Source organism: Electrona antarctica (assembly GCF_951216825.1).
Source record: "Electrona antarctica genome assembly, chromosome: 1".
NCBI lineage: Eukaryota > Metazoa > Chordata > Actinopteri > Myctophiformes > Myctophidae > Electrona > Electrona antarctica.
This window is the reverse complement of record NC_136806.1, coordinates 25,472,351-25,489,472: the sequence shown is the minus strand read 5'-3', so window position 1 is coordinate 25,489,472 and position 17,122 is coordinate 25,472,351.

The following is a 17,122-nucleotide window of genomic DNA, read 5'->3' as shown; positions in this document are numbered from 1 at the left end:
AACACCATCATTCTATTATGCCTGTTGATACGGTACATCATGAGGCATTATGAAGTCTTATACAGACACACCTGTCATACATTATGCAAGCATAATGTGGTATGAATGCATTCATATACTGTACAGATACTGAGGCCTTCATTGAGTAACTGTACAAAAAGTTCAACCTTTACTTCCTCTTCCATTCAATTTCCTTTGAGATACAAGCTCAAACATCGATGGTGAGCAGCTTTCCAGACTAGCACTTGTAATCAGCCATTTTTATATTCACCCACTCTGTTAGAAAACCCATCATCCACACCTGACAAACAAATAAATCAAAACAGGACTGTCAGGGGGACTTTCTTTAACAACGAGGTGTCTAGCTCCCACCTCTTAAATCCCCCCCAAACACCCTGACAAACAGAAAGAAACCCTGCCTCAGTTAAACTGCCCAATAATAAATACAGTCCCACGAATATAGGAAAGTTCCACATCATACATCTTGGGAGTTTTATGGCAGCATAAAAAGCCAAGCTCTGGTGGCTTGATAAAAATGCTCAGAGTTTTGTACAAACTTTACCCTGAACCCCTCTCCATTTCAAATGTATTCTATAAATCCTGCACTGTCACAAATTCCTGTCAACCTCAGCAGGAGTTCATTTTATCATTCAGCATGGGATTATCCATCCGTTTCTGTGTTGACTGTTTGCAGCTCAAGGGCCACCACTCCACCTGCTCTTACAGCACCTGCCACATGCATTTGTGCTGATATCATCACAAATTCAAGGGGTGCACGGTTGCCACGGGGATAACGTACCATGTGTGCTGGCACCGGCTCAAGAGGTAGAGTGGCCGCCTTGGAACTGGAAGGTCTGTGTTTTGTGTCACTCTTTCTTGTCCCAATTGCTCACTGCCTGTCTATCCCCCCTAAAGCAGAAATGAGCCTCAAATGACCCTTCCACTCTCTCTCTCTCTCTCTCCCCCCCTGTATCAAATATGCACATATTATGCAGGTGGTGGCATTGTGCCACTTCAACAAAACAGTGGCAGATGTGTTATGATGGCGCTCCTTCATCTAGATCATTTTCCATGCACACTTTTCCTGACCTCCCTTTTCCTCCCCCCTCCCTCTCTGCTCAGTGACAAAGCAGTGCTGTACTGGCCATGTGGCATACCACGACAAATGTGGGTGGGCCACATCATTGGGTGGGCCATAAACCAGTCATGTTAGTTTACCTGCCAGTCTTTCGGAGTTTGCATGTGGGAATGCTACATGCGTGTTCCAGGACTGGGCTCACTGGCCATACACAACCCAGTTAAGCCAGGCTCACACTCCACCGTATAGCCTACTCCATACTAGCCTGAGCTAATGTGTTAGGTTTCTGGTCTAGAGGGGCGGGTCGCGGCAGAGATTTGCGCACGCCCTGATTGGATCTCACCGATCTGTCAGTCACCCCTGGCCCCTCCTCTCCCCCCCAGTGCAGCGCTACGTCACATGATTTGGAGCGATGCACACCCGGAAGGGTTGACTCACACTTCTAGACCAGAGCGGCCACGGAAATGAAAGCCTGGTACAGAGGCTAACTCCATACTGAATTACAGCTGTAAAACAGTGGATAAATTGTTTAGAGCATCACAGAATGACTCGTTTCACTATCAGAATCTGATCAATTCAGTCCGATAACATTTGGAAAATGTGTCTTCACTAAAAATCGTAAGAACGTAAAATTAGTACTGTAATTTAAGTCATGACAACACGCAGGTTCAATCCCCACTCTATACATGAATGCAGATTAGCTAGTATAAAGTTTGTTTACCACTTAAATCCTAAACTTTGTTGACGGAATCAGGGATCCCCATATTATTTTCCCTCACAAAGCATCACATTGCTTGTAGTTTGGCTAACAAGATAATCTGTTACAGGTCTCTCCCTCAATGGATTCTCACCATCAGTGCATCATTACTGGCTTATCTGCCTGGTGAAGTAGTTCCCAGAGGTACTGTATACTGGGTAAAAGCTACACACACAGTACCTCCAGATGGATAGTGGATGCTAGTCCAACACATGCTAAATTAAAGCCATAATCATGGCGACATAGCTGAGGTAGGCTCACACCGAAACACGTCTGTCTGTTCCTGCCACTGCCAGAATATAAATAAATTAAATGTTGAGGACTTGAAGTGCATGCTGGTGATCTCCCTTTTAAAATTGTGCACCTGGTAAAAGACTGCTGTTTGTGATGAGTACAGTACATTTGTTTTTTGCAGATCATGGTGGTATAGGCCTTATAAGGCTAGTCCAACCAATCACATGACCTAGTATATCCTATTCCCTGTGATCCTCGACTGCAACAAATTTGTGTACTTTAGTTTTGCACTAAATATATACAGCAAATTACATTAGCTCTATGTCCTAAGTCCTGAGCCAGTAAATCACCAGTGTAATGTCGATTTCCTGTATTAGCAGGGAGCTGTCAGTGGGCTGTGTAAGAGGCTCCTTGAGGAGGTCTTATAGTTTAGAGGATCTTTCCTTAGGATACTTACTGTATGATATATTTACTTGTATATTTACTTGCATCACAGAATGACTCGTTTCACTATCAGAATCTGATCAATTCAGTCCGATAACATTTGGAAAATGTGTCTTCACTAAAAATCGTAAGAACGTAAAATTAGTACTGCAATTTAATTTTCTATGAAAATAATAGAAGAAGTCATGACAACACGCAGGTTCAATCCCCACTCTATACATGAATGCAGATTAGCTAGTATAAAGTTTGTATGTTTGTATGTTATTGATCTTCTAATGCTTCTGCTGAGTCTCTGCTGAGTCTGCTCGCCATACTTTATAGGGTGACTTTAGGTCATGGCTTGATGTCACGCTGTCGACCGTTTCCGTGACAACAACCAGTAAATCCACACTGGTTGTGACAAGAGCAGCAGAGTTTGCCTTCCAGGACACTGTATTTTCCCCACAGAGCTGGTGACGATTGCCATTTTCACTAGTTTTCCTGGGCAAATGTCTAAAGGTCCCTGCACACTGCTGTGTTTGTCAAAGTTTTAGCAGTGTTTTTCCGCCGGTTTTCCGAAAAACGCGTCCAGTCTGCAAGGACCTTAATTCCTTTTTGGGGTCTTGAGCTAAAATGTTTGGGAACCACTGGTCTACATTATGATACATGTTTATTATCAATTTACACTGAAAGTCATGGTGCATGCAGTTACAAGATGTTTACACATAAACATACATTTACAAATACAGTATACATACCCATTGATTGATTGATTGAAGAATTTATTAACAGTTTGCAGAATTACAGTACATTTCAAGCACAAACTCAATACAAAGGCTGTTAACTGTGAGTGGACGACCCAATTAAGCATTACACTTGTTTCCAACAGGGTCCACCATGTTCAAATCATCAAAACATTTAGAGACGTACAAATAGACACTTCTATAGACAGAACAGGAATTCATCAAAAAAGAATTCATCAAAAAATGTACATAGACTGTAATAGTTTCATATTTATGTACAAAACACATCAATAATTCTACCACAATTATGTATGTCCTGGATTCAGATCTCTTATTATCAGCACACACACTGATTAGATATATTTGGTTTAAGGTTGTTATTCTCCGTTTAAAACATGCAAGGGGGAAACAGGTAATACTGACCATGATTTTGTTGAGTACAATTTTTCTGCTTTGATTGTATGATTTTGTCATCTTGCTGGTTGGTACAACCCTGGGACATGAAAGACGACAAAAACGTGGGCAGAAAATGAAAGTTAGAGCGAGTTAGAGTTAAAGTTAGAGTTTAGTATCAGTGTGGATATTTGTGTAGTGGGTGACCCAGGGACGGAGCATGCTGATATGTAGACTCCACAGTAATGAAGGAGCCCACCCCACTGTGCATCACATGGATGTGATACGGAGATGAGAAGGTCAAGTGCAGACGATGTTTAATTAGACTCATACAGAGGAGAGAGGGCCTCCTCCAGGACCAGCCAGCCGTTCATAAACTCTATACCAATTACCCCTATGCTGAGCACGGGAAGGAGGGATGAAGAGATTTGTTATAGCAAGGAGAAAACAACAGCTGGCAATATATAGAAATAAAGAAATACATTTCTTCCAACAAAGATGATAATGTTGTGATTCAAATGTATCTTCTCTCTTTCTCACAAGAGACTTTCAACCACACAAGGCACACATCTTGAATATTGACCAGATAAGCACTGTAGAGAGACAAGTGCACTGTAGAGTCAGTGCACTGTAGAGAGACAAGACAGTTATCCGAGTCAGTGCACTGTAGAGAGTCAAGACAGTTATCTGAGTCAGTGCACTGTAGAGAGAGACAAGACAGTTATCTGAGTCAGTGCACTGTAGAGAGACAAGAGAGTTATCCGAGTCAGTGCACTGTAGAGAGACAAGACAGTTATCTGAGTCAGTGCACTGTAGAGAGACAAGACAGTTATCTGAGTCAGTGCACTGTAGAGAGAGACAAGACAGTTATCTGAGTCAGTGCACTGTAGAGAGACAAGACAGTTATCTGAGTCAGTGCACTGTAGAGAGAGACAAGACAGTTATCTGAGTCAGTGCACTGTAGAGAGACAAGACAGTTATCTGAGTCAGTGCACTGTAGAGAGACAAGACAGTTATCTGAGTCAGTGCACTGTAGAGAGAGACAAGACAGTTATCTGAGTCAGTGCACTGTAGAGAGACAAGACAGTTATCTGAGTCAGTGCACTGTAGAGAGACAAGACAAGACAGTTATCTTGAGTCAGTGTACTGTAGGGCTGCATTCACACAGACACTTGTCTTGTGTCTGTCTGGTTTCTTCCGTGTTTAATTGCCTCTCCAATTAATTTACAATGGAAGTCACATGGTTTGACAAGACATCCTTGTTTGATGGGGGGAGGGGAGCAGAACACAGCCATCAAACAAGCATGTCTTGTCAAACCATGGGACTTCCATTGGAAATGAATTGGAGAGCCCATTAAACACAGACAAGACACCAGACAGACACAAGACAAGTGTTTGATAGCGAATGCAGCCAGAGAGACTGTAGAGAGACAAGACAAGACGGCTGTCTGAGTCAGTGTACTGTAGTGAGAGACAAGATGGGGGTCTTTTTCTGTCTGTTTCTATGCAGCCATTATAAATGTTTGTGGTGCTAAGCAAGTGATAATCCTGCCAAGTGAGACTGAGACAGAGGAGGTGAGGAGATGTAAACTCAGATTAACATCAACCATACTGCATACAGACAAAATAAAAACAGATACAAAACTAGAAAAAGTGCCCTTTTGGGCACAGGTCTCCACCTGGAGGATAGGAGTGTGTGTGATGTTTGGCAAAATGTTTAGGAGTAATATAAACATGTTTTGTGTGTGTGTGTGTGTGTGTGTGTGTGTGTGTGTGTGTGTGTGTGTGTGTGTGTGTGTGTGAGACAGACGCGACTTGGCCTGTTGTAGCGCCACCATGACGCAGATTTGCCACTTGACACTCCTGGTGTCAAGTGGCATTCCTTCCTCAGTGTAGTGGGAATATGCATGCACACCGCATCGGACGCTGCATTGAGGTGTTGTGGCGATTTGTACAAAACGGGTATAAAGCGGGCTACTCCTGAAAACTTTAGAAGCCAATCGTAGCCAATCAGGATGGATTATGAGAAATCAAACAAACCCGTCTTGATCACATGACTATGGAGAGCATGTGTACCGATTTGCGTGAAATTTGTTTTACATATGTCGGCGCTATAAAGATCAGATTCCAGAAATTCCAGGCCTCTAGGGAGTGTGCATACAAAGTTTTACACAGATCAGTGTAGTTAGAGGCTGAGTTGAAAATATTCCAGTGGCATTTCTTCCTCGGCCTAGTGGTAATGTGCGTGCACAATTTCACGGAAATCACACAATGTGTTCATGATTAATTTTGTTTGAAACCGTGCACTCCTGCGAACTTTGGTAGCCAATAGCCAATCAGGATGGAGTCTGAAAAATCGGAAAGACTTGTTTCGTTGAATGGCTCTAGAGAGACTGTGTACCAATTTGCGTGATATTTGGACAAAATCTGTAGGTGTACTGTCCAAAAAATTTATTTGCACAAAGCGGCCTCCTATAAGAGGCCAATGTGAAAACCTTGGGGCAGAGGTTCAGCTGTGGCATTCAGGGAGTGTGTGTGCGCAGAGTATGGCTGCGATCAAGCCAACGGTGCCGGAGATTAGCTGTCCACAGACGGACGGACGGATGGACGGACACACACACACTCACGGGCGGCGGTGGCTCAGGGGTAGAGTGCCTGGATGGGAACCGCAAGGTTGCCAGTTCGAACCCGGGCTCCCCCAGAGTTACTGTCAAAGTGTCCTTGAGCAAGACACTGAACCCCTAATTGCTCCCGATGTGCTAGTTGGTGCCGTGCATGGTTTCCGCTGCCATCGGTGTATGAATGTGTGTGTGAATGGGTGAATGTAATGCACAATCTATGTAAAGCGCCTTGGATAAAGGCACTATATAAATGCACCATTTACCATTTACACACACAGACGGACGGAGTGCAAAACATACTCTCTCCCCATGCCTTCGGCCTGGTGGAGACAATAAACACAAAATTGAGTGTATAAATAAATATATGGCAAGTGCATTTCTATGCAATGCTAAAGTGAAAATGTCCTTTTCTTATGCTAATAGCAGAGTGTTTGTCATTTTTTATGCCCACTAGGCCGATGCCTATTGGGAAGGATGGCTGTTGGGAACACATGCCCGTCCGGTTATGAGAACCTTGTAGCATGCCGATATGTGTGACATATCGGCATATGTTATGTGTGAAACATAACTTGTACCTCCGGACATACAGGAACAGTCTGTACAGTACAACCAAGAAATGCCTGGTGAAGTCAAAGTCAAACTCATAGTGAAAGTAGAATCGTAGCTGATAATTTATGCATTTTTACTTTTATTATTTTTTGCATGTTCATGTGAAGCACGTTCGCACTTATAGGTTCGCTGTAGCATATGCAGCAATCAGTTTGTTTTTAGTGCAATTTATATTGTGCTGTTTGGTCAGAATCACTGCATGTCTATATATATATATTATTTGACTCCCTGTCTCTCTCTGGCCTGTTTGTTGCTGCAACAGATTGGAATCATACTCCATCATAAAAGAATAAATAACCCATTCTGTGTGACCTGCACGCACGCGCACACGTGCACACACGCACACACACACACACAGACAGACAGACACACAGACAGACAGACAAAGACAGGGAATCCATCAGAGAGTGGAGAAGGAGACAGTCACAGGGGGGAGTTACCTTGGCAACCCTGGTGACAGCCACCCAATCGGTGGGTGGACAGTCAGACACACATGGTGATTCCCTGGAGATTGGGGATCACTCAGCACTCCATCCTGGTGAATGATGGCCATAAAACCTTTGATTCTGTGATTTAAAAAATATATATAAACCGCAAAAAAAGGGTATAAAACTAAACGTATTATACCATACCATATAATTATATATTCAATATTTCTTTTCACAACAGAATATTTTTTCAATGGAAGTGCTGGAATTTGGCGGAAGTACCACTCAAGGAAATGGCGTTGATGCTTTACAAATTTACAAAGTGTTGTGATTTGTCGAAAAATATCGTATCCGGGGAAATACATCTGACGGATGTGCCAGCCCATCACTTCCGGCTATACACTCTCTGCCTTACGCCGTGACCAGGATTATCTCTTCGCAGATGAGTAAGGCTTGGAACGAGGCTAGGTACTGTAGAAATAGGTCAACAATACAAATTACGCTAGTTCTGTGGATTATTTCATTTTTATTGAGTTCCCCCAGTTCCCCCCACCAAATGACCGGTACTGCTTAATATTCACCAAAACCAGACCAGAACTCCCACCACGGCACTCAGAGAATCAATTAATAGCCAACGCAAAATGTATGCTCATCAACAACAGAAAAATATCGGCGATAACGGCAAATATCGGACGATACTGATATGTGGCTGATACATCGGTGCATTCCTAATTATAACTATTGTAAACAACAAAATATTTAAAGTGAAATAAAATGAAGTACCTTGAAGGTCCTTGATTAAAATGCAAAAAAAGTGCCTTTTGGCTTAACATTTTTGCAGGAAGCTCAATGCCAGGTAAATCAAAAGTAAATGGCATTTAAAGGGATATTTCACTTTAAAAAAAACTATTGGTCATTTCATCATCTACTCAGGCTTATGTGAACACCACAGACAGTTTTTAAGTTGCTTGATTCAGTATTTAGATATTTGATATTAATTCTTTTTTTATTATTATTTTGAATAATTATTTTTGATTTTGTGAGGAGGTGCTGCAGCTGAAGCTGCAGGGCAGCACTGGGTTATTTTCCAAAAATAATTATTAAAAATAAATTAAAACAGTAAATGACAAACCACGGCCCCCTCACGTATTAGGACAATATCAGTCAACAGAAAAAAGTTTAGGTGTTTTTGATGAATCTATCATGGTTAAAATGGAGTTAAGTTATAATGGGTTTCTATAGGAAGGGGGTGGGGCAGTTAAATGAATATCAAATATCTAAATACTGACTGAAGCAACTTAAAAACTGCCCGGGGTGTTCCCATGAGCCTGAGTAGATAATAAAATGACCAAAAGTTTTTTTGAAAGTGAAATATCCCTTTAACACAGAGGACACAGAGGTGCTTGAGGTAATGAGGCTGCTCGAGGAAGTGGAGGACCAAATATCTTGGTGCCTGGACTGCTTCGACAGAACAGCATCTGAAGGACCAGAGTTCACTTGCTTGAGGGATGAGGAGTGTGTAAATCTGACGTCAAGAGACGGCTGTGCGTAGCTAGTGGTGTCTGTCCTGTTGTATGGGGCCGAGACATGGTACAGCAGGAACCTGCATGGTGTCTACACACAAGAATGCTACGAATGGCACTTCGTGTCACATACGTAGACATCAGAAACATAGACCTCTACGGGGGCTTCCCACGGGTCAGAGACAATGTCAGAGAGAGAAAGATGAGACTGGCTGGGCACTGCAGCAGGCACCTGGCTGGAACTGGTGGCAAACAAACTGACACAGTGGGAGCCAACCCAAGGCACAGCTAGGAAGGGAAAAAGACGCACCACCAGCACATCGTAGACACACTGCAGAGCTCAAGACCCTGCTGCTAGACAGGAGGGTGTGGAGGGCAGCGATTCAGGAATTCAGAGTTACTACCGTTGCATATTCCGCAGACTGAGGCCTCATTCACACGTATCAAACACCGATCAATCAAATGTTTGGTCATTTTTTATTTTTTTTAGGCCACCACAATGCTTTTCCAATGGGAGTTACATGGTTTGACCAAACATTTTTGTTTGATGGGGGGAGGGGCAGAACACCACCAGCAATCAGCAATCAAACACAAATGTTTGGTCAAACCATGCGACTCCCATTGGAAAAGCATTGTGGTGGCCTAAAAAAAACTTACCAAACATGTGTTTGATTGTGTTTGATACGTGTGAAAAGACTCACACATCACATCATCGACGTAAAGGTGGCACTAGTTTCATGTCAATCATTTTAGAGTATAGAGGAAAGGTCATGCAGTCACCAAATTCACTATGCCTCTAGTCTAGACTCTAAACTAGAGAGTGTAAATATTAACCCCACACACTCACCATGCAGTTATAGGAATCAGCTGTGAGAAGGCCTTCTATGGGAACTGCCACTGGGCCGTTTGCTTTAAACAAGCATTGGGGTGTGAATTGGGGAACTGTCTGTGATGACGATTAGATCATATTGAGTCAGCTGGTTTTGGGCATTGGGGTGAACTTTGTTGTATGTATTTTTTTTTCCTGTAAAACAAAAATCACACTTGTGTGAACTGTGAAGTGAGTGGCGCCATTTATTATGATGAGCATGTCTTCTTTTCCTTTCAGCTTTTCCCTTCAGGGGTCGCCACAGCGAATCATCTGCCTCCATCTCACCCCGTCCTCTGCCTGCTCTTCTCTCATAGCCTGGTTAATAAACCAGACCGAATCAGCCGTTGGCAAAAAAAAGTTGCCTACCAGCGGATTACGGTCTGGCGAGGCTCAGTAGCACGCCTCTTTCCTACAGCAGAGAACAGGTCGGACCAATCGGGACACGGTATGCAATATAGGCGGGCTTTGGTACAGTGAAGTTCAATGCTTGAGACTTTTGACTGACAGTAGCTCTGACCAATTGCGTCAAAGAGAAAATGTTCCCCGGGAAATGAAATCCAAGTGGAGCCAGCCCAGACTGATATACCGCGACAGTGTTGTGTGATATTAGTCTGGCTTATTAGCCAGGCTACTTCTCTCACACCAACTAACTTCATTGTCCTCTGACTCCTCTTTCACTACATCCATAAATCTTCACTTTGGTCTTCCTCTAGGCCTCCTGGCTGGCAGTTTCAACCTCAACATCCTTCTACCGATATACTCACTATCCCTCCTCTCTACGTGTCCAAACCATCTCAGTCTGGCCTCTCTGGCTTTATGTCCAAAACATCTGACATGTGCATGTCTCTGATGTACTCGTTCCTGATCCTATCCATCCTTGTTACTCCCAGAGAGAACCTCAACATTTTAGTCTCCGCTACAGACAGCTCTGCTTCTGGTCTTTTCCTCAGTGCGACTGTCTCTAAACCATACAACATAGCTGGTCTCCCCACCGTACACCTTCCCTTTCATTCTTGCTGATACTTTCCTATCACACATGACACTTTTCTCCACCCATTCCAGCCTGCTTGCACTCATTTTCCACACTCTCCATTGCTCTGAAATGTTGACCCCAAGTATTTAAAGTCCTCCAACTTTTCCCCGTCTACTCCCTGTAACCTGCATTGTTCCACTTGGGTTCCTCTCATTCACACACACACACACACACACACACACACACACACACACACACACACACACACGTATGTATTCTGTCTTGCTGTGGCTAACCTTCATTCCTTTCCTTTCCAGGGCATATCTCCACCTCTCTAGATTTTCCTCTACCTGATCACTGCTCTCACTACAGATCACAATGTCATCTGAAAGCATCATGGCCCATGGGGATTCCTGTCCAACTCTGTCAACCTGTCCACCACCATGGCGAACAATAAGGGGCTCAGTGCTGATCCTTGATGCAGACCCACTTCCACCTTGAACTCATCTGTCACACCCATAGCACACCTCACCACTGTCTTACAACTTCAATACATGTCCTGCACCACTCTAACATACTTCTCTGTCACCCCAGACGTCCTCATACAATACCACAGTTCCTCTCTCTGCACCCTATCACAATTCACAATGAGTATGTATGATGATGAATAACTAGCGCCCCTCAAAAAAAACAAATGGTTTATTTCTCAGGAAGAAATAATGGGCCAAATGTAATTGCCTTGTGAAAAAAATAATAATAACCATTTATCACCCCAGATAAATTAGCAAATGAAAATTGAACTGCACATAGTGTTGGAATTACTGCAGAATGAAATGCATTTATAGACAAAAGCTTCGTCTATAATCAACATTTGTATAGATTTGTGGGGTGTAGCCGGATGGGACTGATTAGCAGAGAGGATATTGTTGGTGGCTGAACTTCATTCGAGCATGGACAAGATTCAGGTCTCCATCTTGAGCCTCTCTATCCCTTATCCCTAAACTTATTTGCCATTTTTTACTATTTTGAAAATAATTTTAAAATAGTTCAACTAGCCGATCTACATCTACATGTTGTGAGCTTGTAGATCAGCTATTTGAACTATTTTAAAAGGTTTTTTAAAATCATAAAAAAAATGGCAAATTAGTTTAGGGATATGGGTTAAGAGGTGGCGCAAGATATAGCCCTTAGTGTGCTTCAGCTTGGGGAAATAGTCAGAGACAAACCAGTAGGCCTACTGTGTGTCATGGGCATGAAGTGTGAATGCGGCCAGCAAGTTTAACTGCCAGTTGAAAATCTCGATTTTTCACTTTAAGCACTTGGGTGGAGAATTTCTTAAATTGTTTGAACATAACCACACCGTACCCTGACAACAAAATGAAACTACAGGGGCCCATATCACAAGAAGAAATAGCTGTGGCTATCTCTTGAATGCAGTCTGAAAAATCCCTTGGGCCTGATTCCCCATGGACTTTTTAAATGTATTCTCTTCATGGTTGCTAGCTCCCCAACTAAGCTGCAAATCATCGGATGTGTTTAAGTTAGGAAAACTTCCACTATCATTTAATGAAAAAAGTATCACTCAAAAGGTAAAAACCCTGTAGGCCAAATTCTTTATTAAATGTTGATGCCAAGATTTTCGCTAAGGTTCTGGCCTGTATAATGGGGACACATTAATCCCTGGAATTTATATAGCGCTTTTCTATTTAGGCATTTAACAGACGCTCTATATACTCAAAGACGCTTTACCCTTTTATGTGTGTGGGAGCCAGGGGAGAGGAGAAAAAGTAGAACAGCTTTATTAGGAAAAACTCAGATAAGCACATTACAAACATTTAAGTTTAAATTGTATCTGAAGACCAAACCGGTATTTGCAGGACAAACATTTTCTCCAAACTCAGATCCTTTGGCCAGGTTGATACTGAGAAACTGGAAGAGCTCTGCTACGCCAGAGATCACAGACTGGACCCAACTTATGACTGAAACTGCATCTTTCGAATACTCAATTGCCAGGAGAAACAATGTCAAAGTAAAGTTCCATGAAATATGGGACTACTATTATTTGTATATTAAAGGATGGTTGCATTAACAGTTTGTAATTGGTAATACATTACAGATGATATAATCACTATTGTCAACAACAGAATGTGGAGGGGTGTTGTCCATATGGGTTTTTTTTTTTGACTGCTAGTTGTGTTTTGTTTTTGTTTGTTTTTCTTGTCTCTTTCTTTTGTGTAAGTCATGTGTATTTTGTATGCTTTATTGTAAAATCAATAAAAAACTCAGATCCAAAATGTCCATCAGAGACAAACACCAGTGATGTACTTCTTTTTATACCCAATGTGCAAGAGGGTTCATATCTGAGATCTACGATATGAGAATATGACATGCTCCTCACGACAAAATTAAAACTGCCTTGGAGCAGAATATAAATCTTTCACTGTAAGATGACATATGGGACTCAATATTTAATCTGATCAATTCAACATCCCTTTGGGCCCATCAACTATCATGCATTTACCCAGATGTGAATTCCTGTTGTGACATATGCATATGTGGAAAGACTTATGTTGTCCACATATTTTGGACATGTGGACATATTATCAATTGTATCTAGAGCCTAATGGTCTCGTTGCCCTCTTTTGCACCACAGGAGAGGAGGATATGCGGCAGACTCCAGCCTGTTATCATGCTCTAGCATTTGCCTCTCTTTTGCCCAGACGTGTGATATAATATTACTATGGTTCCCTCACAAGCTTAGTTGATGGGGGACGTCACATTATTTTCCATCTGGTCCTCAAAAAGATTAAATAATACAAAATGTTGTAGCGACCTTTCCTTAAATCATTCCAGGGCAGATTTCTGGCAGTGATATACTTTGTTTAAGTCTATCAATTGACTATTGTTTTGTATTGGCCTTTGTTTTGTTTTTCTAATATATGGCTTGAATTCCAGCAACGTTCTGTGTCATTTCATGCAAATAAACGAATTACCTTTTTTTTTTAAATTAATCCCACTAGGGGCAATTCGTTTTGACCAGAACATACAACAGTCATAAACAAACAAGAATTCCACAGAGATAATGTGGAATAAAGACCTCAAACATTCTCAAGTGACAATGTAAAATAAGTTGTGTTTTTGAAGGAATGAAAACAAAACCCTATGAAGCATTTAAAAGTCATATTGCTGAGAGAGGAATCATTTAGAATGATGGTTTTGGAGGTAAAACATATCGATGGCGATGCCCTATGGCAACGGACCAAATTCACCTGCCAGGAGAAGCCGAAATGCTAATGGAGAAGTTTTGTTTTCTTTTATGGATGGATGACCAGCTTTCAGATTAGAATAAGGGGGCTAGAGGGCACTCGAATAACATGTGTTTGTTTTTCTTGTTTTGCATTTTTGACAGACACTTTATTAATGCCTGTCAAAAGAATCCCAGATGGGAAAAGGGGCTCCAATTGTGGCATTGGCAACCACAATTGTAAACCCTGCTTTTTCACACAACACAATACTGCACTCACTTAACATGTCAAGTTCAGTGAGCTCTAAACAAAACAGCTTGGTCTAACTCAAGCGCAACAGACAGACGCAATATTTTGTCATCGACCAGAGGGAGGTGCAACCTGCAGAGTCGGAGTTGTGAACTTGTGACACTCTTGCAAGTCCAAGTAGACTCATTAATGTTTTGAAATGTCATTAATAAATGTATTTGGCCTTGAGTTGAAATGTCACACCTTTTCTTCCTTGGTTGAACTAAAAAACATTGCTGTCAGAATGCTTAACTAGCTAGCTTTGGCCTTCCATGGATTTCCCCCCAAGCCAAGCCAATCAGCAATGAAGGAATTGGCTGGGCTTGTGGCCATGGTAACCGTCTCCCAGGACATTAGGTTGGTCATGGGTTATGGTCCTGAGCTATGCGCCATTCTCCAAATGGGCATCATACAGAATAGATTTGACCCTAATGGGGTCAAACCTGACAGGGTCAGCACTGAGTTATTCAACATACGCCATCAATATGCATGTGTGTGCATGAGATAAGAATAGAGAACATTTCTCCTACCTGTAATAAATGTGACACAGAAGTTGGCACATATGCACATAGAACATACTCAACTCAAGCTTTGGATTCATAAAGACACAGTATAAGGAGGTAATGAGTGTGGCACCTCTGGAAAATGGATTTATATCCTCTGTAATAACAGGCCAGAAACTCTACATCTGACCTCAAACCTCAAACCCTTAGATCTCCATATATAGAGCTGACCTGTTCTGACATTCCATATGTCTTCCCCACCCGTCCTTCCTCTTTGATGTCTCCCTTTTGACTGATATACCTGTCGATTCAAACTGTAGACGGGCCCGCCCCAAAGTTATTAGTGCAGTCTCCCCCGGCAGACGGCGAAAAATAGAGTTCTCAACGGGCCCTAAAATGAATGCCCTGTACACTCAAGACACTGCCCCCGCTGCCACCCTTAGATTTCCGTATATGGAGCTAACCTGTTCCAACATTCCATATGTTGATCTGACCTCATCAAACCCTGTACAGTGTACACTCAAGACACGCTCCATATATGGCCAGACCTCATCAAACCCTGTACACTCAAGACACTGCCCCGGCTGCCACCCTTAGATCTCCATATATGGAGCTGACCTGTTCTGACTTTCCATATGTTGATCTGACCTCATCAAAACCCTGTACACTCAAGACACGCTCCATATATGGCCAGTACAGAATTCATTCCATATGTTGATCTCATCCCTCAAGTCAAAGCACCAGTGCTCACCCAGTCTGCCGTCACCCATAGGCGGATGCGTGCACGCAACCTCGCTTCTCGCCCTCAGGGTGTCTTACTGGTCTATGTATATTGTGGTACAGTACCTGCTATTTTCTTTGTGTTTGTTGTACATGTACACTACACGTATGTTAAGAGTTCTACTGCATACTAAATCACACAAACACAAAAGTGTAAATGTATCCCCCTGTGCTTTTGTGTTAATCTATCAGCAGTAGCTTCCATCAACTTCCCATACCACAAACCACCCCACCTGGTCCTATTTCCTGCCTTAATCATCAGATAATGTCTCCTTTCAGTCCAGTGTATTTCCATCCTCCATCTCTCTCCATCTCCTCTCCACTGTCGCCTTTGTGTCTCTGGCGCACAGTGCAGCTGTCAGGGATATCTGATGGCAAACTTAGTTAAAGCCACCGAGCACAGACAGCGACAGAGCCATGGATATAAACGTAAACATCTACTAACATCTTAGTGTCTTCAGTAATTGATTGGACTGAGAGGTGTTACGTCACATAGGCCTACATAAACTCAGAACATGAACACAAACTGCTTCATGTCACATGTTCTAGAGTCCATACTTAAGTCTATTGTTATTGCATAACATTACAAATTACACCAATACTATTCCATTGGGATATCAAGTGAGCCATTAAATTGTGTGCCTGTTTAGGATGTCAAACTACTGTAGCCTACAGTACTACAGCCCAAACTAATTTCAGCAGCAGAGAGATTAAACAGCTGCACATCAGCGGAGAGACAACATGCTGGAAGGCTGTCATTACTTTCCCCAGTAATACATTTAATAGCTTTCATATGTCTGCTCTTGATTATCCAATCACACACTCCAGCACCTCATCATAGAGTAATTTTCACACAGTAATTCTCACATCATAGAGTAACACACACACACACACGTCCCATATTAAGGGGAGTATTAGTATGGTTTGATGTGCTGTCGGATTAAGGATTACCAAGTAGCCCGTTAAAACTGACAGCAGAATGTTTCCTCTTACCATCACTTATCTGAACAACCTGTCAGAGAGAGAGAGAGAAAAAGAGAGAGAGAGAGAGAGAGAGAGAGAGAGAGACTGTGAAAAAGGTTCAAAGCGTTAAGCAGTAGAACGGGGGTTCTGAACAGCGGGTGACGCCAAAGATAGTGATGGTCACATTGGTCAGAAATACCAAAAATAGATTGAGAGACGGTATAATGAAGAGTGGGAGGTCGGGTGGCTGGCCAATATGCCCAGCATGGCACCTCTTGATTTATTGAAACACACTCAACAATATATGGGTAGGCATACTGAAATGCTGCCAGCTCCCTTCACCCCAAAACAAAGTGAAGCGCCACCTCTTGCACAGTCCACCACTGCCCTCTACCAGTTACTATGGGAATTACATTTCCTAGAAACCCCCTGGAATGTGATAAAATAAATATTAACAGCCGTTCAGGAAATGTGATAAACTGGTTTGTTGTACATTGAGAGCAAAGTTTGGGCAAAAGAGGTGTAAGACACTTAAGATGAGACACCTCAGTGAGGTGTGACAGTGACACTAAATACGAGAGTTAATGGACAAACATTAAGTTACAATTCTCAGGGTGGAAAACAGTTTCACTGGGCTATAACAATGTCCACAAGGTAAACTAACTACAGCTCTCCTTTTCCAGCAGTGGA